At 40.4% G+C, this 24,613-nt stretch overlaps 1 long non-coding RNA gene across 1 annotated transcript in view; it reads right to left on the reverse strand.

The window, feature by feature from the left end:
- LOC149524186 (uncharacterized) overlaps positions 1-11,532 on the reverse strand; it is a 62,271-nt gene extending 50,739 nt beyond the window's left edge. Inside the window, exons 1-2 of the long non-coding RNA XR_016349804.1 lie at positions 11,382-11,532; positions 10,056-10,219 (exon numbers count right to left, since the gene is read on the reverse strand). This is a non-coding gene — a long non-coding RNA (uncharacterized LOC149524186). The remainder of the gene's footprint in view (positions 1-10,055; positions 10,220-11,381) is intronic.
- Positions 11,533-24,613: the final 13,081 nt, after the last annotated feature.

Here is a 24,613-nt window from a genome sequence, read left to right on the forward strand (position 1 = left end):
TTATTAATCTCTCATAATACAAAATCTGTTCCATACTACTAATCATTTTTGTTGCCCTTTTCTGAAACTTTTCCAATACCATTATGTATTTTTTGAGATGGGGTCACCATATCTGCATGCTGTATTCAAGATGTGGCTGTACCATGAATTTATATAGAAAACATCATATTGCTTCTATCTACCCATTTCTTAATAGTCTGGTAGCACTTTATAGACTAACAAAACATGTAGATGGTATCATGAGCTTTCGTGGGTACAACCCACTTCTTCAGACTGGTCATCTGAAGAAGTGGGTGGTGTCCACGAAAGCTCATGATACCATCTACGTGTTTTGTTAGTCTATAAAGTGCTACCAGACCATTTGTTGTTGTTTTTTCCTGTAACAGACTAATTCGGCTATCCCCTGAAGCTTTCAGTTCTTAATAATTCCCATCATTCTAGCTGGTTTTTTGATTGTGACTGCACATTGCATTGATGTTTTCAGAAAAGTATCCACAATGATCCAAGATGTCTGAGTTGTAACAGCTTATTTAGACCGCATCAGTTTATACGTAGAGTTGGGATTATGTTTTCCAATGTGCATAACTTTGCACTTAATATTTAATTTCATCTACCATTTTGTTGCCCACTCATCCAGTTTTGAGAGATCCTTTTGTAGTGCCTTGCTGTCTGTCTGGGACTTAACTATCTTGAGTAGTTGTTACATCTGCAAATTTTGCCACCTTATTGTTTACCCTATTTTCCAGATCATTTATTAATATGTTGAATGGTCCTGGTCCAGGAACAGACTCCTGGGGGACACCACTATTTAGCTCTCTCCATTCTGAAAACTGACCATTTAGACCTACTCTTTGTTTCCTAGTCTTTAACCAGTTTCCAGTCCATGGGAGTACCTTCTCTCTCTCTCATCCCATGGCAGCTTATTTTGCTTATGAACCTTTAGTGAAGAACCATGTCAGAGACTTTCTGAATATCCAAGTACACAATATCCACTGGATCCCTCTTGTTCACATGCTTGTTGATGCCCTCAAAGAATTCTAATAGATTGGTGAGGCAGGATTTCCTTTTACAAAACCCATCTTGACTTTTTCCCCAATAAATTATGTTCAGCTATACATCTGACAACAGCATTCTTCTTTATATTTTCCATGGGTTTGCCACGTACTGAAGTCAGGCTAACCGCTTTGCAATTCCCAGGATCACCTTGAGAGCCCTTTTTAAAAAAACTGGTGTCACATTAGCTATCTTCCAGTCATTTGTTTCAGAAGCTGTTTTAAATGATAGGTGATAAACTGCAGAGCTACTAATTGTAGTCTCACATTTCAGTTCCTTCAGAACTCTTGGGTCAATGCCATCTGATCTTAGTGACTTGTTATTGTTGGTTTATCAATTTGTTCCAAACATCCTCAATACAAGTAAGTTCCTCATATTTGTTGTCTATAAAGAATGGCTCGTGTTTGAGAATCTCCCTGATCGCCTTAGCCATGAAGGCCAATGCTCCTTTAGCATCTCAATCATCCAGTGGCCTCACTGGTTGTTTAGCAGTCTTCTTGCATCTGATGTATTTTTTGTTATTGATTTTTGAAACTTTGGCTAACTATTCTTCAAATTCTTTTTTGACCTTCTGAATTATACTTTTACATGTCACTTGCCAGAATATATATACACACTAAGGTGTGCTTTAAAAAACTTTCATGCAGTTTCAGATTTCACTGTTACCTTTAAATTTCTTTTCAGAAAACTTCCTCATTTTTGTGCAGTTCTTTCTGAAATTAAACAGTGTTAAAACACCAATTATCTCTGGAATATCAATTTTGACCAATTACACATTGACTGGAGTGTAAATCAACTCAAGTCAATGGAAATGTTATCATTGTTTTCAATAGGCTTTGATCAGTCCCATGAGCACTTCTGTTTAATACACAGGGCCAAATCCCAGTTCCACTGAATTCAAAGTCCAAACTACTACAGAACCATTTGAACTCACATTAGGTAATTTGTATCACAATAAAATAATTTCTGTTGTGAAAGCTGGAAGTGTTCATTGTCACGTTAGAATCATTGAAGGGATCTCACTAGGTCATCTAGTGCAGTCCCCCGGCAAGATGATATAATACCCATCAGGAATGATCTAGTCATTTCCCCAAACACGTTCTTAAGGACCTCAGTAACAGAGATTCTACAGTCTCTCTTGGCAACTCTGACAGGAAGTTTTTGCCAATGTTTAACTTGAAATAGCCTTACTACAATTTAAGTCCAATGCCTCTTGTTCTATCCTTAGATCCAAATGAGACAATTTTTTCACCCTCTTCCTTTTATGTATTTGAAAACTATTGCCTTTCTTCAACTCTAAACAGAACCTTAAAAAACCAGCAACCTTTCCTCACAGGTCAGGCTCTAGACCTTGAATCATTTTTGTTGTTCTCCTATGACTTTCTGAAATTTGTCCACATCTTTCCTGAAATGTTGTGCCAAGAACAGTACACAATACTCTATTCTACACTGATAAGGCTTCAGCTAGAGTGGATTACTTTGTGTCTTGCTTATACTTGCAATCCCACCCTGCTTGGTATCAACCACAAACTTTATAAGCGTACTTTATGCCATTATAAATCATTCACAAAGATATTGAACAGAACCAGCCCTAGGACTGATTCCTGCAAGACTCCACTCCTGTTCCTGCTGGACATCGTGCAGCAGGCAGAATTAGTGATGGTGCATGATGATATGGTTAGCTGGGATGGCAACCCAATGACGCCAGAATCCATTTGGGAACGGACCAGCAGCAGGCACAAAATTTGGACACCGAAGTCGCTTTGTTGCTGAAGCCAGACCCAGAGCCTGCACGTGGGAGAGATTTTTGATGCTTCCCCTGTGGAAGAGCAGCAAGAGTAGAAGGGAAATAACTTCCCCCCAGTTCAGTACATTTCTGGCTCCATTTCAATTCTTATTAATACAGGAGTAGGAGAGATTTCCATTCTATGAGCAACTGCAAAAAAGTTACGAGAAGCCCCTGTGAGCAGGGTGTAGCCATTAATGGTGGAATATATCCCAGTGGCTTGGCCCTTCCACTTTGACCCTTCCAAACAGTTCAAAAATAGCAGTCAGGAAATGCAAATAGTATACACCTTGAAAGTGAATTTTCTGTTTAATAAAAATAATAAGCGTACATTGCTGTGCCTGTAAATATGCTGCTCTGTAATCACTTATTGGTGCAACAAGCCACCTGGACACGGGGGGAAATGGATGGATGGTCTGTGCAATCAGGATCCAGGAGCAGGTAGGTAGGACAACCTTGTCCCATGCAGTCCTCTATACTGGCCTCCTTACCCAATGCCAACTTCATAGGAAATGGCGGGGGGGGGGGGGGGAGGAAGAGAGAGAGAGAAGAATAGGCCAGGGGACATGCATCAGCAAGGAGTCTGTCTTGTACATTGTTTGGTTTCACCATGTGCAATTGTTAATGAACCTTATATCTCCCCTGTAAGACTCTTACTAATTGTAACTGAAGTGACATTTTCTACTTATAAACCTGTTTACTAAGTAATTATTTTTTATTTCAAAGTTGATTGTATGAGGTGATTCTATGCTAGCAATGTGAACTTACAGCAATAAAGATAAACATGATCAGGAAAAATTAAGAATGACTACGAAAATACTATTCCTAAATAGTAATCTATGTCAATATTTTCTTCAATTACTTACATCAATCCATATTGTAAATACTCCCTCACCTTATAATAGGTCATGTCACACACAAATACACTGCATGGCAATTAATTCCCGTGACCCACACTCCCACCATGAACTGAACTATTCTCCCACAATTATATCAGCCCCCTCCCACAAGTACATTTCCCTGCTTCCAATGGCTATGCAAGTCCATAATGTGGGGAGCATGAAGCATCCCTGACAACTGCTGTGTGAGTGTACTTTCTGGCTGAGTGTAGCAATTCAGCAGCCCTTGGATGTCATAGGTTCATACGGGGGGGGGGGAAATGGAGCACTCTGACATCACAAAGAGCAAATCAAGCCTCAGTGATACAGATGGCATTGATGGATCTGAAATGATCCATCAAAATCTTATTGGAGATGCCTGCCAAAAGCACTATCAGCAATCATTCTACACCTGCTGAGAGAGTGTAATTAAACCACCTCTTTTCAGGACCTCTTAAATCAGGATATGGTTTCATAGGCTAAGGCAAAAGAGAGCATGTGGGGTCTCCCGGAATGAGACTGTATGCATCCATTTGGTCACACTTTCATCTCCTACATACCATTGTAATAATAAAATATGCTTGTGAGATATAATTTGAAAACTAATAACCTGCTGGTCAATAATAGTAACATAGCAACATTGTATGGAAAGTTATGAACATAAGCTGAAATTAGGTCTGAAATGAGTTTACCAAACAAATCTGGCTAAATCAGTTTTCCAAAGACCAAGGACAAGCTGACGCCTGGTACAGGTGTCAAAACTGAAGGGCAATCACCTGTCAAGTGGCCATTCTTTCATAAGAAAGAGGATTGAAGCAGATCAAGCATGTTGGGTCACTCTGCCAGTGGTAACCAAAGCTGTATGAGGGTGCCCTTTGTAAGTTTATGTGCTCTTTGAGGAGGGCAAACTATGGCACGAGTCCCATCAATGGACTGCCTAAGGGCATACTGCACATTGTATTGTCTCAAAAATCACCACCATTTTAACCATAGTTGCTTTGCCAAACACCAAACTGCTAGAGAACAGCCCAGTAGCAGTCGGGGTAGCCAGTTTCTAGTGGTTATAGCAATCGATTTCTACACCAGAAGGGGCACTCTCATTCATGTATTCTTATGCTGGAGAACCAGGGCAAGCTCATCACAAAGATCCGGAGATGTTGCTTTTTTCATGGTGATTACCCTCAGTCTGCCTGACAATATGATCCCATCATTCTGTGCTTTTGGCCCTGCAGAAGTAGAGCTAGTGTACATCAGTGGCTGTATCAGGTGTCAAGCAGCATCTGCCAGGGTGGTTTTGCTGCATCTGTCATCGGGGAGGCCCGTCCATAGATGTGCGCTAGGTGGTCGCGTAGGGCACTAAGTTTAAACGCACGTTGAGGGGTTTGGAGGCAGGGGTGCCGACTGCGTGGTTTGCCTAGGGCACCAGTTACCGGTAGCTATTCTAGGGCTGCTCCTGTCTGTCATACATGTTCCATTATAAACTCTGGCAGGTGCCTTTGGTGGGATCAAAAAACAAAGGCAGAATTTCCATGAGACACTATTGGATATTGTGGCACTGAAAGCATAAGTAAGAGAAATTTTTCAATAGGCACCTCCCTCCATGCTGCAGTCTTCAGTGGCTGGGAGCACACAGACCAAAAATGAGTGCTCAGCAGGATGTGTGGATAGACTGTTCAAAATCCCTATAATTTGCAGGCATACAGTCAAGTTTCCTCACTGTGCACCATAGTCAAGGGACTAAAGTGGCCATATTTCAGGAGGGTGCTAAGAAGTCTAGGGTATGGCTGATTTTGTTTGCGTTTGTGTGCTGCAATCCCAGAATGAGTCACTGTTAGAAAATCCAGGGCTTCAGCAACTGCTCATAACTATTAGGAATTTTCTCTCAGGGTCACTTGACTTGAGTGCCACTAAACTTGGGCTTATATCGCCGTGTAAACATACTGTAGCAGATGTTGTTTGTACACACTAGCTTTTTTCTTACAGAATTGCTTACGGGTATACAAGATGAAACTGTGACCCCGACTGAAGTCAGTGGCAGATCTCCCATTGACTTCAATAGGGACAGAGTTTTAACTTTAAAGTACAGTTAGAAATGTTAGTTGTCAAAGCATCTGACTACTTTTGTGTTTTGAATAGATTAGATTCCAAGGCCAGAAAGGACCATTATGATCATCTAGATTTTAGTCTGATCTCCATTGTAACAGATCATAGAGAAGCCCCAAAGTAATTGCTAGAATATAACTTCCAGCAAAACATCCAGTCTTGATTTAAAAATGAGAGGCGATGCAGTGACAATCACAACTATTGACACGTTGTTCTCGTGATTAATTCTCATTATGAAAAAAATATATACTTAATTTCTAGCCTAAGTAGGTCTAACTTCAACTTCCAGCCATTGAATCATGGTGTAGTTTTCTCTGCCTGACTGAAAGGCTCACTTCCCATGCAGGTATTTATAGACTAATGAAGTTGCTCCCTATTTATCATAACGAAGAAGATTAGATTGAGCTCTTTAAGTTTATCACTATGCAATGTTTTTAAACTTAACATTTGTCTGGCTCTTCTTGGAACCCCCTTCAATTTAATAATATCCTTCCTAAATTGTAGACACGAGAACCGGATGCATATTCCGGTAGTTGTGGCACCAATGCCAAATACAGAGGAAAAAATAATCTCTGCTCTGAACTGAGATACAACAGTGTTCGTTTTTTATTCCATGTAAGGCTTTCAGCAAAGGTAGACTTATGCTGCAAGGAAGAGTAAAACTGACACAGGAAATGGCGTGTAACAGAAGCTGTACTTAATTTGCCTTGTTATCTCAGTCACATTTAAGTTTTATGTAGGAATTGGGCCTTCAGAAGATACACAATTTCATGCACTTATTTGCCCTTTTTTGTCAATTACACTTCTCACTGCCTGTAAATTTCTAGCTTCTTCCATTACCCAAGTGACATGATTCAAACTGCTCACACCCTTTTGCCTCTTAAACTTTTACACACGAGCTATCTGCCTGCAGAATGTAATCCATAAGCCCAGTCCCCCCAATCTCCCCTCCCCCGTATTTGGATTAAAAGGCAGTTTCTGGAGCTTAGTACAGGAATGCTTTTAATAGATTCATACTGGTGCTCCCAGACTGACCGTGAGACAGGAACTCATGTTAAGCTGCTTTAACCTAGAAAACCTAAAAACCCTAGGGGGGGGGGGGGGAACACCACACAGACAAGACAGCCACAGATGTAAGCAAGATCAGAACCCCCTCAAGACTGTGGCAGGATGTCACCAGTAGACTGCCTACATTAGGACTTATTTTAACAAGAGTAATGACTTTCCAGCTGTGCTAATACTGTTGCCTGCTGCCACATCCAGTTGCAGATGTACTTAAATATCAGTAAATAGTTAAGGAATAATATATTCTGAATATACCCCATTAAAATATTTTAGGTATCACTTTTCTGACAACTCAAGGTTAGTACAATGAAGACGTTTGTTTAAATTAATGCACCTTTTTGTAGTCACATAGTCGCACTTATTTTTTTCAGTCTATAAATTAAATTATATTTGTCCTAAGAGAAAGCTTAAGCAATATCACAACTAAGAGAAAGCTTAAGCAATATCACAACTAACATTTTGTTAAAACAAATACCCTGCCACATAGAAGATTTTAAAAGCTAGGTTAAAATCATATTATTGAGATAATAACTTGAGGAACATCCACACTGTGATTGCATTCTTCCACAAGAAAGAAAAAAAAAAAAAAAAAAAATCGAAAGAACAGAGAGGTTTTTCTGGCATTGGTAATCCTCATTCTATGAGGAAGAAGCCTTTTTGCTCTTTCGCAAAAAGGAGTGTGTTGAGGAGGAAGAGAGTTCTTTTGGAAAAAGAGGAAAGAGGAAAAATCACAGGTGCTTTGGTGGCCATTCCATCCATATCAATCACAGCTTCCATGTGAGAGAGCATCCATTCAGTCTGGACACTCTTTTGAAAGAGCAGATCACTTTTTTGATGCATTTTTGGAGTGTGGATGCTCTTTCGGAAGAACTCTTCTGAAACAAGTTTCTTCCAAAAGAAGCCTGCAGTCTAGACATAGCCTGAGTGAGATTCCATAATTAACTCACAGCTGTGAGAAAACAGTTAACACATTGATCTAAACAGAGTCATGATTCTGCTCCCATGTGCTTCAGAAGGGCAAAATTGGATCTAAAGGGCCTGTAATGGGGTCAGCTCACTGCCATGGTGCCTCCTGCTTGTCACGCTAGGAATTCATTCTATCCTTTGAGCGCACCAAAGGTTTGGTGTCTCCTTGTCTCCACCTTTGGGCTCTGGACTCACATCATTCCCTTCATCTGCCATGTTCACTTCAGAACATGGCCTTCCAGCAGTGCCCATCGCTCTATTCTTCTGCCGGGGGGGGGGGGGGGGCGGCGGCAGAAAGTCAGCAGTCCTCAGGACAGGGACACACACACACACACACACACACCCCACACACACCCCCACCCACCCCGGGTGGCCAACTGCAGCCCCACAGGCTAGCTCCTGGTCTCAGGGGCAAGCTGCAGTCTGTAAAGGCTATGCTCTGTGGTGGCAAGGTAAAGTCCAAGAGGGAGCAAGTCCATCCATTACTCTGAGTCCCAACCCAGAAACCCTCTGATGGTAGCAGTCTCTTGCTGCCATCTTCCTCTCTCCTGGACTGCTCCCATTCCCTGAGCCACTTGTCTAAGGCCCTTGCTCCTTCTCAGCCCTTTTATCAAGGCCTACAGCCTGGAATGTATCAGGCTGGAGCTTCTCTCCAGCTCCCCCGAGTTTGACCAACACTATCCTGCTGGAATCAGAAGTGCTTAGTATATTAGGACATTCTGGGCCAACTCCTGTAATCCTTACTCAGTTTCTACCTAGTCCTTGTCCAGGAAACTACAACAGTTCTTACTGGTTGCCAAGTAAGGACAGTCTGAAAACTAAAGAGCTCAGCATTTGGCCATATTTCAGTCACTGGTTTGATTATTATCTAATGCAAGTGTTTCTTCATTTTACTCTTCAGAATTTATCTTTAGGGCCTGATTCTAAATTACAAAGCACTATTTGTGGTAATTCACCCTGGTACCTAGTGAGGATACAATGCTACCATTCTGACATGGCAGCTTTTTACATATTTATTCTAGTGCAAATAACGACATGTTGAAGATCAATGGAGAATCAGGCCTTTCTGAAGAACACACTGGTCACAGACTAAAACTGTTTCCAAACTATTTCTTTGCTGGGGAAATTTATTTTCCCTTCATACTTGGGTGTTCAGTAACTTGATTACACTAGATTTATCTAAAAAGAAAATTAAGAGTTGACTGTCAAATGGGTAATATTAGTTAAAGTCAAATGAAAAGGATTATTTTGATTTTTTTTTTTACTGAAATCAGAGCTGAAATGAATTTTCTGTATACCTTCAAGTTCACTTTAAAATTGTTTTATAGTTCTTGAACAAATACATCACCCTGTGGAAGACATATGTGATTCAGAGACCCACACATGGGCCCAGCGGTATATTTTTTCCATGGGTCTACTCAGAGTTAGGAATTTTTGCAGAATCAGACTTGTTTTAATAAATTGGGCCTAAAAACATACTGTTTGTAAAATGCAGAAAATATCTATACTTTTTTTACAATAACCTATAACAGCAAACCAGTGAAGAGAAACCTCTGCAAAAAAATGTTTATGCTTTCATTAGCCCAGAGCTAATGAGCCGTGGCGAGGGAGCAAGTGGCGGCAAGCGGCCGCCCCCGCGGACCCCAAACAGCCGCTTACAGCCACTTGCTCCCCCGCCGGGGCCCAGCTGAGCGGCGCTGACGCTGTGCCGCTCAGCTGGGCCCCGGCCGGAGGGGAAGTGGGGCAGGGTGCTGACATACATGGTCAGGGGCGTGGCAATGTACATCACCCCCTTCTTCCCCATCCGCCATGGCGCTGAGTGCTGTGCCCCTCAGCTGGGCCCTGGTGGGGGAGCAAGTGGTGACAAGTGTCTGTTTGGGGTCTGCGCTCCCCATCCATGAGCTTGCTGAGTGGCGCAGCGGAAGGGGAAGGGGGGGGCGGGGCACTGACATACACAGCCAGGGGGCACGGCCGTGTACATCAGTGTTACAGACTCACAGACACTGGGCTATGATATATGTGATTGTGCTGCCCTGTAGACCCAAAATACCAGGAACACAAATTGCATGTTTAATCTTGTTTTGAAGTGACACAGTGCCTACCTTCAGAGCAACCTATGTGTAGATGATAATATTGGACTGGCTATAAATGAGCAACACAAACTCATTTTCTTCAGTGTCATTCTCATGAGGGGCCTCACTTACCACTGGTCTGATGCCGCCTCTTGTTCATTCTGGGGAGTAGCTCTCGTGGTGGACACCCCCATTCACGGTTTCCATGCTGTCACTTCAAATCTTCCTCTGGTCTGCAGCTCCTTCCTCATGCCAGAGGCCTCAGCATCTCCTTTGTGACATAGTCATTCCAGAATCTGTTGTTTTACAAGAAGGAAAACTGATGCTTGAGAATATGTTCATTTTGGATTCACTTTTGCTACCTATACATGGAAATACTGGTGTGAACGTTCTGAGTGCAGAAGTTGGGGGCCCACAAAGAGCATAAAATCCTTGCCTCCTCAGGCTCTGTTTACAACCCTCCCCACCCCCCCAGAGTCACAGATTCACAGGCTCTGAGAAATAAACAAAAAAAAGTTGCCACCACCAAGTGAAACAAACCCCTTTCTTCTTGAATCCAGGAAGAAAGCATTTGGACCTCCTTCCCCAGGGTATCCCAAGCCTCTCTGCGGGTATGTCTACACTACCCTCCTAGTTCGAACTAGGAGGGTAATGTATGCATACCGCACTTGCTAATGAAGCCCGGGATTTGAATTTCCCGGGCTTCATTAGCATAAGCGGGGAGCCGCCATTTTTAAATCCCCGCTGCTTCGAACCCCGTGTAGCGCGGCTACACGGGGCTCGAACTAGGTAGTTCGGACTAGGGTGCCTATTCCGAACTACCGGTACACCTCGTTTCACGAGGAGTACCGGTAGTTCGGAATAGGACCCTAGTCCGAACTACCTAGTTCGAGCCCCGTGTAGCCGCGCTACACGGGGTTCGAAGCAGCGGGGATTTAAAAATGGCGGCTCCCCGCTTATGCTAATGAAGCCCGGGAAATTCAAATCCCGGGCTTCATTAGCAAGTGCGGTATGCATACATTACCCCGCTAGTTCGAACTAGCGGGGTAGTGTAGACATACCCTGCCACAAGAGAGTTTGAAAAAAAAAAAAAAAGAGAAAAACAAACTGCAGTCTCTGGTAGCTGACCTCTCAGTCAGAGACACGCAGAAAGAGACAGACAGATTGACTTCTTGCACCTTCCAGGACACACAAATCAAATCACCACCTTTAAAAATAAAAAACAAACAAAACAAAAACAAAAACAAAAGATATACTTGATAAAGCATACTTGTTTGCTAGGTATTACAGCACAGCTAAGGAAAACAAATTAAAACAGAAAATCTCTGGGAACAATGCTTAGACAGTAAATGAGGAAAGGAGGCATAGATTCACACAGAACAGTTCAAACCAAACCACAAAATAAAGAAAAAATACCCAGAGCATGACTAGATTCACTCCCCCCCCCCCTTTACTTACTCTTTGTTCAGTCCTCAGTCTTCTCTTTGTTCAGTCCACTTCCATACCCCAAAGTCCTTGGAGGCATAGTAGTCTTGTCTGGGTTTAAATCATTCTGTGTTTTTCAACTCCTAGTTTAACTCTCTCACACAAAGCAAACAGGCAAGGTATCTATAGCCAACTCTAATTTCAGTACTCTATCTCGATTGGTTCTCTTGGCCCCCTGGCCAACACCCTTGCTAGCTACTTGCGTTTAACCCCTTAGTCACCAGGTGCTGGCCAGCACTACTTCTATCCATCACAACTCCAAAGAAGTTTCATAGGTATAAATAAAGACAAAATTCAATTCCTATTGTCTCAAGGAATAACAGCGAGGGATGTAACCTTAAAGGCTTACAGCTTCAACAATTATCCTAATCTTAAATGCTTCATGAAAAGATGACATGAATCTCTTCAGCCTCCAAATGTGAGCTGGAAATCTCAGAATTGGCTGGTACTTACAATTTCTAGTTACATCAGAACTCAGATGTGCAGGGAAGTTTTGAGAGTAAAATATTTTAAAAATATATATTGATGAATTTTATTTTAAGATTCAAAAAAGAGGGGTGAGCTGGTGGGGTTGACTTTTTTTCTTCTTTGATACTAATATTTTTTTTAGCAGAGAACCAGCAAATAATATGCATAGAATGAAATTGTTTTAGGGGGAAGCTGAAATCTGAATCATTCAAATTGCAGCTGTTTTAGAATAAAACTGCTGCGTTGGAGGAGCCTGCCAACCTTTTTGCAATGAGGGTCAGTGCCACCATTATTATTAATTATTGTTATTTGTGTAGTACTTAGGACCACTTTGTGATAGGCACAATACAAAACACAGGAAAAAAAGATGGTCTCTGAACCACAGAGTTCTATAATGTGATCACAGGGTGTGGGGAGGGAAAATGAACTGGGAAAATAGCAGCCCAGGATGGTGCTGTGGAGAAGGCACCATGGTTACCACTTGGTCATACCAAATTTCTGGATCTCCCTTACTGAGAAGGAGAGAGCCTATTTAATAAAGGGTAATGTGGGGGAAGTAAAGCCAATTTGAACTGCCTGTGGTGCCAACACCTCTATAATCTGTGCTTATTGGAGGCTAGCAATCACTCTAACTTTTAGTGTGGGAGAAAGTTGGTTAGTTGTTTGCTTTTCAGCTTTACTTTCTAAACAGAACACTGAAAAGCAGCCTTCCATCAAAAAATAAACAAACATAAAGGCCCATCTAAAAAAATGCATGCCAGTGGGAACAGAAAGTAAAGTTCCACCAGGCTGTCATTCCACTTGTCAGTCTGGCTGATATATGGTGACAGAGGTAGGAACAGAGAGCCAGATTTCCAGTTGGTTTAAATTCATTCTATTGATATGAATAGATAGAGCTACTCCAAGTCATGCCAGCTGTGGCTATTGCCCTGAGAATGAAAAGGTCATTTTTTTTCCTGATAAGTGTTTTCAATTATAGGGTATGTTAGACCTTGTTTCTTCCTCAGAGAAGCTTACTTAGGGTCCAGATGACTCATTTATCTTCATTGCTAATGGAAACCATAGTTTCTGGTTTACATTTGTAATGCATTTATACTCTTGTCAAATTCTACTAGGTTATAAGATGACAACTTGAACTGATAAAGTAAACAGTTTGTAAAAGCTGTGATACGGTACAGATATATGTGGTTTCAGTAATTATCTTAGTTCTACAATTTGTCATGAGTATCTTTGGATTTTAATATAAACTTAAAAAAAATCCCAAAAGGAGAGAACACTGCTACTCAGTCAGAGCAAAACTTTAGCAATTCTATTGCAGTTATGCACCTGAAGATCTTAATGCAACTACAGATCCTTTTTCTTGTAATGGCCTGCAGTTTGGAAAATAGCTGCTTGTTCTGCATAGAACTGCACGGCAGAGATTTATGAAAAAAATCATATGGTAGTGAATGATACAGGGCCAGATTCCATATTCAAGATTTGCTTGACTGAGGGCAGAAGGTGCTTAGTACCATTCAGGATAGGCCCTAGCTCATCCCAGGCTGTGTCATTTCCGTGCTATGTTTTCAGTTTCTTACAGATGGCTGGCAGATTGGCCAAAAAAACCCTAAGCTGGTGTTTCCACTGAAGCTATTGAGTAACAGATGCATATTTGTCAGCAAATCATTCTTCTGAATAATTTCTAAACATTAAAACAGTGACACTGAAAATAAATAATAAAAAAGATCTCAGCCCCTACATAGCTTAAGCCCTGCTGTGAAACAGGAAAAAAAGCCCTTCCTTGGGCTTCAGTTTAGCAACAGTGTAGTTGAGGCCAACAGTTGCAAATCTGAGACACCTATCCCCATTACATTTGTGTATTTTAGACTCACTCCTTCATGACCTTTGAAAATGACAGCTTGGGTGTCTAACATCAGGCTTCTAAATCCATACTGACTCATTTGGAATAGGGTTACCATATTTCACATGCACCTATTCTCCCTGAACCTACACTATCACAAGGATCTTGGGGCTCTCTATAGCCCTACTAGTGGTAGCCCATCTGCCTTTAGCTTCCATTTGTTCTGGGCAAACTGTAGCACGCAATGCAGTAAGAATCATACTGTCTGGATGAGCACAGGAAGACTACAGGCAACTTTACACAACTGCTTGTGTTACTGCCTATTTTTCAGTAGCAACTGGCATCCTTTGCTGCCTTTAGGAAATCTTGTGGATATCAAGCATTAAATCAAGCCTTGTCCCCCTTCACTTGAAACTCCTGAAGCGAGCTGGGCACTGGGAATTGCAAAATTTGGCCTTTTTCTTTCCCACCTGGCAGAACGCTGTTTCAAGCTCTATATTTAAAAGCATAACTCATAAACCTGTTCTACGCAAATCCTTTGCACACATCACTCTGAGGTCAGTGCCTCTTTGTATGAGCATTATTTTGTTTGCTGGCCCCTGCATAACACTGTCAGTTTCCAAGGATTGGTAAATAGAGAAATCATGCAGTAGGTTGTCAGGTTCTTCTGCACTGCTGCACACCTTTACGTGCTATGCTCTCTTCTTTCCCATTTTGCCCATAAACTAGTGTCTGTTTGCAAGCCTCTATCTCCTTCTTAATTCACCTGTTTTCTCTGTCTGAATCACTGAAGGGTGTCTTACTCCAACACTATTACTATCACAATCGTTTCTGGGTTAGTCAAAGTCACAGACACAGCACTGAAGGCACCAAGGATGAAAAACCATCCAAAGCAAAAGGAAACATTTTCTTCTCTATGATGATAACTTGCTAAGCAGTAGTGAAAAAAGTAAGTCTATAAAGGTAATTCAAGACCCGATTTCCAGGATGGCTTGGGCACAAAAAAAGTGTGTGCATGTTTGTGTGACCAATGTCATATAACTACTGTACATTCATATTCAAGTTAGGCATCTCAATGCACACACAATTAAGTGTACACTCTTGTGAAGTTCTGACTCTATATGACAGCTTATTGACATGTTAGGACAATGATATAGTGTGACCTGAGAATGGCAGGTGGTCTTTCTAACTCGTGGTTTTACGACCACAAGTAAAGGATTCCTGTGCTCGGAACCCAGGGAGTTCTATGTTTCTTTACCTTATACAAAAGAGGTATCTTGCTCCCAGCATTTGTACACAGAGAGAACAGGCCCCATAAACATATGTGTAAATATTGTAATTGGCTTCAGAAATGCCCTTTGCTACTTGGAACAGCTTGGAAAGTAACATAGTCAGAGATCTGCATGTTGACTGAACTGATAATGCCTTTAATCTAGACTTGCTGCACAGATCTGCAAAGTGGCAAAGGCAGCCAATATTGACAGAAAAGATTCATTGTCTTCAGCCTCACGAATGCTGAATAGTTTTCTCCCACCATGACTGCGGCATTGTCTGAGCTGCAAGAGTGCTCAACTTGTATGTCAACTGTCTTCAATAAGTCCATCAAGGAATCAAATATAGTGTATCCTATTGACTTTGGGTATTTTCCGAACATACATCCATGGCTTATTCTTGACCAGGAAAAAAAAATCTATCCAAAATCGGGGTCCTTTTTTGTTCCTAATATACAAAATAAAATAATTAATAAATATATAAAAATGTCTGACTGTTGCCTCCTGTATGGCGATCTCCTGGAACATCTGAGCAGCTGGTCCTGGGGCTAACAGCTTGGGTGGCCTTGGGGTCAGCCACGCTGGCTGCTGCCGAGGTCATGGAGGTTGTGGAAAGTCATGGAGTCTGTGACTTCTCCAGCCTCAGTGACATTTAGGGAGCCTTACTTATTATTATGGAAAGATGTACAGATTGTCCAGGGTTGTTTTAGGGGCTCCTCTTTTTAATAAGAACGGAAGAACAGCCCTACTGGATCAGAACAAAAGATCCATCTAGCCCAGTATCCTCTCTTAGAATAGTGGTCAATGACAGGTGTCCCAGATGGAATGAACAAAACAGTAATCATCACCCATTGCTAGCTTCTGGTAAATTATACACTGCCTGTAAATGATATATATGGAAATAAAGAAAAAGGAAATTACAGTATTAAAGGCTGAAGTTTGTTCCAAAAACAAAGACAAATTCTGAGGAACAATGTGACTGAACTGGTAGAAATGTGTGGTCCCTTAAGGACATGTGCCAATGATTAGAAATAAAATTCAGTCTTGACAATAAGTCTGAAAACAGAGTAAGGACCTGGTCCAGCTCCAGCTGAAATGAATGGGAGTTTTTCTTTTGTTACTAGTGGGAGTGGGATCGGGTCCCAAGAGACTAAACATAATAAATGCAGTATTTGTGCCAATTAGTAAGGGGAAATACACAGGAGTTAAAATGGAAAGATTATTAGGCTACAGAGATAAGAATCAAGAGGAAACTAGTTGAGATAAATCAGAAGAGGCACATAACACCAAATCAAATACGATTTTTAATTTACAAGGTTCTTCTTAAACATAATATAAAAAATGATGATTATTCTTGTTGATCTTTGTACAGGAAAAGCATTATTGCACCATTTTAGAACAATTCCAGGCTTTAACAATATCTGTTAGAAAGGAAGGGTAAACACAATACACATTGGGCATATTATCCTTAGGAAATGAAGAAAATATTTTCAGTGACCTAAGCAAAATTAAAGTCAGGTTAAAATAAAAAGCAACAATGTAATAAGTGTGGCAACTATTTTACTCAGATGAATTCCCAGTTCCATTGAAGATAATGAGAGTTTCATAGAATCAAAGTTTAAGGTCAGAAAGAACTATGATATATCTATTCTGAACACCTGAACAACACAGGGCAGTGAATTTCACTCAGTACTCTTGCAGTGAAGGGAATTATCCATCCCCAGTATGTAATTTAACACTATCTAGTCCAGTAATGTATGGTTGAATTACAGGATATCTTTTAGAAGGATATTCAGGCTCAATTAAAAAAAAGTGATGCTACATAAATCACTTCCCTTGTATTACAGTCAATAATTACCTTCATTGTTAAAATTTAGGATAATTTCAATCTGATTTTTTTCTAACAAACTTCCAGCCATTGGCTCTTGCTATGCTTTGTCTACAAGTATAAAGAGACTTCAACCCCCGCACTCCAAATGCTATACTCTCCCTATGTCAGTACTTACAGACCATGATCAAATTGCCTCTTAACTTGCTCTCTGACAAGCTAAATTGATTGAACTCCTTAAGTTCACTTAGAACAGTGTTTTTCAAAGTCCCATTCTGAGAAAGTTGCTAATGGCCCACTCCAGTTTGTTTACTTACCAGCTCCACAGTATTGGAATCTCACTGCTCCCATTGGTTCCAGTACATTGTCTGCCATCAAGGGGAGCTGCAGGAAGCAGCAGCCCAGGTCATGCCACTTCCCGCAGCTGCAAAGGCTGAACCACGGGTAGGTAAGCAAACTTTAGCAGCTTTCTCAGAGTGGGTCCACAGATCACTTTGAGAAACACTGACTTAGAACATCACTTGGAACAGAAACTGTATTTGGCACTGTGTGAATTCTGAGTCATATCTGTTGGCTTAAAAAGTATGTTACTTCACAAATCATCCCTGTTAGTATGGCAAGGCCAAGAAAGCTATGAGAGACATGGACTCTATTTTGAAATCTCTAAAGAACTGTTCATCAAATTCTGATGCCTTAATTGAGGATGAACAACACACAAAGTATGGATCTGAACATCAGGTTGTGTCCTGAGTTTGTAGGCTGGTAGTTGAAATGTTACTAGTAAAATGATCAAATTTAATCTGGAACCCAACAATCCTAGCTTTACAGTCAGCGTCTCAAACTATTCCCACCAAGTAGGAAATGGGTTAATGCTATTTCATTCAAAAGATTTTAATATTAGTGCTAACGCATAGTTGGAAATATTTGTCTTGCATATTCTGGAGTGAAATTTGATTCAGTTCTGCTTGTGAACCTTTTGTGTTCAGTTTGCAAACTTCTGTGCGCTCAAATTTGATGAGTGAAAGTACTTGCAAAATGCAAATTTTAAGATTAAATATTTCAATATTTGCTGAAAGCAAAGTCTGACTTGTATATTTGGTTGAGAATATTTTTAATTCATACTGTGCTGGTTAATTATAAAAGTTCTCTGAACAAACTATCAAAAACCCTCCGCATTATTTATATAAAGTTGAACCTCAATTTGACAAAACGCCAAACTTACAAATGACCTGTTATGTGAACCACTTTCTTCTCCCCAGGGAAATTGAAAAAAACCTCACATAACAAAAGCACTGATGAGGAACAAGTGAACATCCCTTCAGAAACTGATGCCTTCTGTATATTAGAAATTGCTTTGCAGTAGTTTGAGGACTAAGAAGAAAGCAGCACAAAGCACCATATTACAACATCTGCATTGTACCTACTGCAATCGTTAGAATTTCCATTCCATGAACTTTATTTTTTTGAAATCCTCTATTCCCGGTTAGTTATAAAATAGGGTTTATACTATAACTAACACATGCATTGCAATTCTGTATTAAAGTTCATTGCAACTGCATAGTATTATTTAATATGAAATTCAGGTAGCCTCTGTATTATTTCCAAAAATCACATGGTAAAATTGGGCTCCCTGCATACATGACAAAAATCAGCACACTCAATGGAGTTGTATAGAGAACAGTATTGCTAAGCGACAAGCCAAGATATATTCTCAGAAGAAATTTTCAAATAATTTTACTAATGATTTTCTACCTGTTATTTGCTCATCTCTAGTAAAGCTTTAGATTAAGTGAAAGAGTGAGTACATCACACATAAACTCATGTTATTCATAAATACGTGGTAAGGCCAGGGCTACCAATAGAGGGCAGGGGATATAGTGGGCAGCTGAAAGACTGGCTGGGGGAAGCTAGCCCCAGCCCCATACTTCCTCCCAGGGCCCAGCATGGTCTCTTGTCAGCCCTGGGTAAGAGATAACTATGAATAGTGTGAATGGGCTAAATTTGTACCTCATCTTCAGAGCACAAAGATCCTAAGTTAGCATCTTTAGACAGTAATACAGCTCAGAAGCCCCCACTCATGTATTCTCTGTATTGGAGCTAGCGTGCAGTGTGTCAGACAGTAGATAATAGGAGAAAAATACCTACAAGTTCAGTATAGGGAATTGAAATAAGACTGTTTGTTCCATCTGCTCCATGGACACAATTTTTTTTATTGTAAGGACACAGAATATTCTCTTGCCAATCAGGCAGACTTGTAAAAGTCTCCCTCAGCTGAAGGAGACAGAAAGGAAATATTACAGATGGCTTATATAAAATTATATTTTCCTAGTAAACAAGCTGAGAAGCAAGACTTCAGGCCACACAAAATATTTTCTCTAGAGCTCAGGACAGCCTGACCTAGTCCAGTTAATCAACACATGCATTTTAATCAGTGAGAAGTTAAATCTGAAGGAAACAGAACTATTTAGGCAATGGCATTATGAGCACTATTCCCTCTAAGGTGTGCTCCTGTGCGAGTGCAAACCAACAATTTGAGCCTTGCCCACCTCTTCACAAGAGCCATACAATTGCTGGACAGCTGCTCTGGAATGGGACCATGTGGTGAGCACCGGCTCCAACCCAAGAGCAGCAGGGCAGCCACCATGCAGACCTGGCCCTAGCTTCAGCCCTTCCTCAGGGCTGGAGTTATGGGCTGCATGGTGAGTGGCTACTTCTCGGGAGCCCCCAGCCAGAGTCAGAGCTGGAGCCGCATTGCAGGCAGTTGTTGGCTGCTCTTCTGGTATCCCCGGCTGGGGCCAGAGCCATATCGTAGGTAGCCAGCAGATGATCTGCCGGCTTTGGCCAGGGCCCGAGCCACATGGTGGTGGGAGGAAGGGGGCGGGGGAGGGGGAAGGCTGCTCTGGGTGGCTAGGGCAATGGTGTAAAAATAAAAGAAGAAGCACAGAGGGGTTGGAGAATGGGAGTAGACAGTAAGAGGGGAAAAAGGGGAGGAGAGGTTGAAAAGGGATGGGAAGGAACTTAAATTTAAAAATGAAAACAGAAAAGGAAAGAGGAGAGCCAGGGATGAAATATAAAACAAGGAGACTTCCCTTTGCTAGATGCTCATGGTTCAAACGTGGAAACAATTTATAAAACAATTGAAATTAAATTTTAGTTCCATAATATACTATGGATGAAACAAATGCACACTGGATCAAGGAACCTCAGTCAACATTTTGTGGATTTGTGGTTTAGCTAACATTGTATTCACACTGCTCCTCTAACCATTTCGCCTTTTCCATTCTGGCCGTTTTCCTTATCTCTTTGAGTTTCACTCTATATTGCTGTTCCATCCTCTCAGAGACATCCCTTCTGATCTTCAATACTCTCTTCTTTTGGACCAACTTCAGTGTCTCCTGCGTAATCCACTTCTTATTGATCTTCTCTTCTTCTGGAATCATCTGTTCAATAGCTTCTTCTATCGCCATAGCTATCCCTTCGACTCTAAGTATTTCTCTGTGCCTGCCTTCCTGATCTTTTCTTCGAGCATTGCTCTATACGTGTTCCCTATTTCTTCCTTGCCTTGCCTTGCCACATCTCTTCATTTCTTAAACTGTATCTTATACTTTCTCTTAAGTTTCATCTTGATGTTCGCAATCACTAGACTGTGGTCCGAGTCCATATCTGCTCCTTGGAAAGTTCAGCACTGTTATACTGATGTTACCCATCTTCTTCTTATCAAGATCATATCTATCATATTCTTGGCCTTCCCATCATTTGATTACCATGTCAACTTCCTACAGTCCTTTTGCTGGAATCTCATGTTGCAGATCACCATCTCATGCTCCATAGCAAACTCTAGTAGTTTCTCACCTCGTTCATTTCTTTCTCCATATTCAAACTTTCCCATGACTTTCTCCTAACCTTCATTATCTGTTCTGACCTTCGCATTCTGATCTCTTCTAATGATCAGAGAAGTTCAAGTATTTGGGGAGCAACATGACCTATGATCTAGACTGTAAGAAGGAAATAGCGACTAGAATAGCGAAAGCAAGAGCGAGTTTGAAGGCAATAGATAAGATCTGGAAAAGTAGAGAGATTAGCTTAGGAACGAAGCTGAGCATCTTGAAATGGATGTTGAAATGGATGTTAGCAGCATGTTGTATGGATGAAAGACATGGGTGATGATAAAAGATTCGAAGAGAAGGATATTGGCGTCTGAGGGGAGTTATAGAAAGATCCTGAGAATAGGATGGATGCAAAAGGTCACCAACAAGGAATTATATAGGAAGATGCAGCAGAAAGAGAACCTACTGCAGAAGGTTATACAACGGAAGTTACTGCTATTCAGGTATATCTGCAGAATGAATGACGAGCAAAAAATTAAGACCTTGGTTTTTGGCATAATGGATAGTCCGAATAGGAGAGGCAGACCCCACAGAGAATGGGTAGATGATATAGTAAATTGTTGTGGAGCTAGTCTACAGAAACTAAGCCACTCCACACTGGACAAGAAAAGATGGAAGGAAATAGTGAGGGAGGCAGCAGACACCAATGGGGCGTTGAGCCCATGGTGGTGATTGATGATGATGATGAACATTGTATTAAATATATTTAGTTCACAGCAGAGGTCTAGAAGGCATTTGTTTTTTATTTTGTATTATTTGGGGGTGAGGCTGTACATTGGAATACAATGTAAATTTTGTAATGCTTTTTTTTTCTTCAAAAAATGCACTCATAATTAGAAACTAAAGATACTGACAAGAAAGTACAGGAAAGCTAGAGAAGCACTTTTTAAAAACCCTTCCTGTATTTTTCAAGTCATTGCACGTGACCTGAGTAAATGGATTGTTTGAAAACTCTATAATCACGGCTCATTATCCTTTTCTGACTTAAGCCATTCAGATACAAAGAGGGTTCAAAGAGCTCTGTAATTTTGGTGGGATCTTGAATAGTTAGCATTACCCAAAAAGGTTCAGTAGGAAAAAATGGATTTGGGGTCTTCCTGACTGGCTATAATCAACATGAGCTGAGAGCCTCAATCTCTCAAAGTTTTGAACCTTTATAGATGATGGAGCAAAGTACTGAAGCATGTGAGCAGTCCTCACGGAAATCAATGAATCTATTCACATTGCTAAATCAGAGACTTAGTAAACATCTTGCTCACATACATATGCTAAGACAAAAATGATGAGTCTCTTCAAATAAAAAGTGTATAAAAGACATTTTAGAATATAGTCTTATCAAATCTGAGAGTTGAAATTATATGCATATATTAGTAAGATGGAGAAATACTTACTCTTTTATACATGTCCTCATTGTTTTCCTAATAAAGATAATGATGATAGTCAAACTCTATTGGATTGGACAAAATGTTGGGAAAATTTTTCCCAAAGGAATGAAAATCATTAGACCTTACCTTATCTACATGCATGACATTAAAAAATAGCATTACAAAGATCCATTACTTTACCGGAGATCTAAAAGACAAATAGCTTTTTCTTAAATGTACATCCATTTTATGATAAGAAGCCAGATTTTCATTACATAAGTTTAAATCAGAAGTAATTCTACTGAAGCCAATGGTGTTATACCAAAGTAAAGCTTACGGTAAGCTACCAGATATAAAATATGATATAATTTTTATATCAGGGAAAAGTTGATAGAATATTTATGATGTCAATATTGTCATATGCTACATACAAAACAAATTCTTTGTATCATTTATTGACATTAGATTGTATGGAAAATAGAACATAAGTCATCAGAACCACTTACATCATTACAGCTGTGTATTCCACAGTATGCAAGAAATGGAACAGGCATTTATATTTATCATTTCTGATGCTAATTTTAATTGTTATGGAATAGCCAATGTACCCAGAAGAGTAGAGTCAGTTCAATAAATTATAAAGTCAGTTTACCTGTGGTTGATTAGATAGCCCTGTCCACTGACTGAAACACATTACCATTTTAAAAATAAAGATGAGACATTAAGATAAGTTATACACTTAATTCTGTATTTTATTGTGAGAATTCTTGGTATTAGTAATATTTTGTTAAGGAATGTCCTGGCTCAGATATCTGACTGTCAGTGTATATATTTTGTTAAAATGGGTAGCAAAGGGCAACTTTAAAGACATTTGCTAACCAGATGTCATGTTATTGTTAATTCATTGAGATATCAATTCAACCTCAATTATAATCTAGGTATGATTACTGCATTGTTTTGTTTTTTAATTCAGGTAGGGAAATGATAAATAAATTAGTAATATATTTGTTTACAGTCTCAGGGGATATGTCTACACTGCCACCCTAGTTTCACGAGGAGTAACGGTAGTTCGGAATAGGACCCTAGTCCGAACTACCTAGTTCGAGCCCCGTGTAGCTACAGAGAGACTACACGGGGTTCGAAGCAGCGGGGATTTAAAAATGGCGGCTCCCCGCTTATGCTAATGAAGCCCGGGAAATTCAAATCCCGGGCTTCATTAGCAAGTGCGGTATGCATACATTACCCCGCTAGTTCGAACTAGCGGGGTAGTGTAGACATACCCTTAGATACTTGTTTGTAGATTGGAGTAGCTTTTCTTTTTCAAAGACTAGAAGAGTCATCCAGAGGCCCTGGAGAGAATATATGTTCTCACACTATTGCTTTGGAATTTACGCCCTTGCTTTATTGGGATTATTTTGGAGGCAGAGAGACTCTGTGGGAAGCCGGCATTGGGACTGGCCAGAGATTCCTGAATGGAGGGACTGGTCTATGTGCTGTTTGACCATTTCTGTTCCCAGACTGATGTATTTGTACAAATAAAGCAAATTATACTTAACATATTCTCAATCTCCTCATCACCAATTTCTCCTGTGTTGAATTCTGGTACCACTCAACAGAAGGGCAACAATACATTTTCAGTAGCAACGGACAAAAAGCAGACATCTATTCAGTTTTTCCTCAATTATAGGGATTTGTTTTAATCTGAGTGAAATTGGGAAGTGTAGTTGTTTTCAAGAAAAGCTTTTAAAGTCAAACAGTCTTTTTATGTTTCTGAAAGGTTAGACTGTGCCACTGAGCCACAGTCCAGAATGAAGATGGTGACAAGTACATGCCTGTTGATCCCAGCCCTCTGAAGAAGATGGACACTCACAGGGTGCAGTTAAGGAGCAGGACTTCTGCTCCCAAGCACCAAGGCTGTAACTGTCAGCTGGCAGCCCACAGGGTGTACAAGATGGGGGAACTAAGACCAATAAAAAAACTGCAAAAATAAAAAATTTCAAAAGGTGCAAATTTTGAAACTTTTGCTGCTTTTCGCCCAAATAGCAACTCAGGATTTGGGTGTTTGGACTTTTAAACAGAAAGGAAAGAACCTTTAAAATGGATACCCCAAATTAAAAAAAAAGCACAGTAAGAGAATAAAGAAGTGCCACCATGGCTTAACAGCCAAGTAAAAGAAGCAGTGAGAGATAAAAAGGCATAATTTAAAAAATGGAAGTTAAATCCCAGTGAGGTAAATAGAAAGGAGCATAAATTCTCTCAAATTAAGTGTAAAAATATAAGAAAAACCTAAAAGGAGTTTGAAGAACAGCTATCCAAAAATAATAAAAAAATATTTGTAAGTACATTAGAAGCCTGCTAAACAACCAGTGGGGTTCCTGGAGACTAAGCGGGAATATGATAGAGGTCCATAAAATGATGACTGGTGTGGAAAAAATGAATAAGGAAAAGTGATTTACTTGTTCCCACAATATCAGAACTAGGGATCACCAAATGAAGTTAATAGGCAGCAGGTTTAAAACAAACAAACAAAAAGGTCTTCACTCAGTC

This window comes from Pelodiscus sinensis, chromosome 6, assembly GCF_052426305.1.
Source record: "Pelodiscus sinensis isolate ZL-2025 chromosome 6, ASM5242630v1, whole genome shotgun sequence".
NCBI classification, from domain to species: Eukaryota; Metazoa; Chordata; order Testudines; family Trionychidae; genus Pelodiscus; species Pelodiscus sinensis.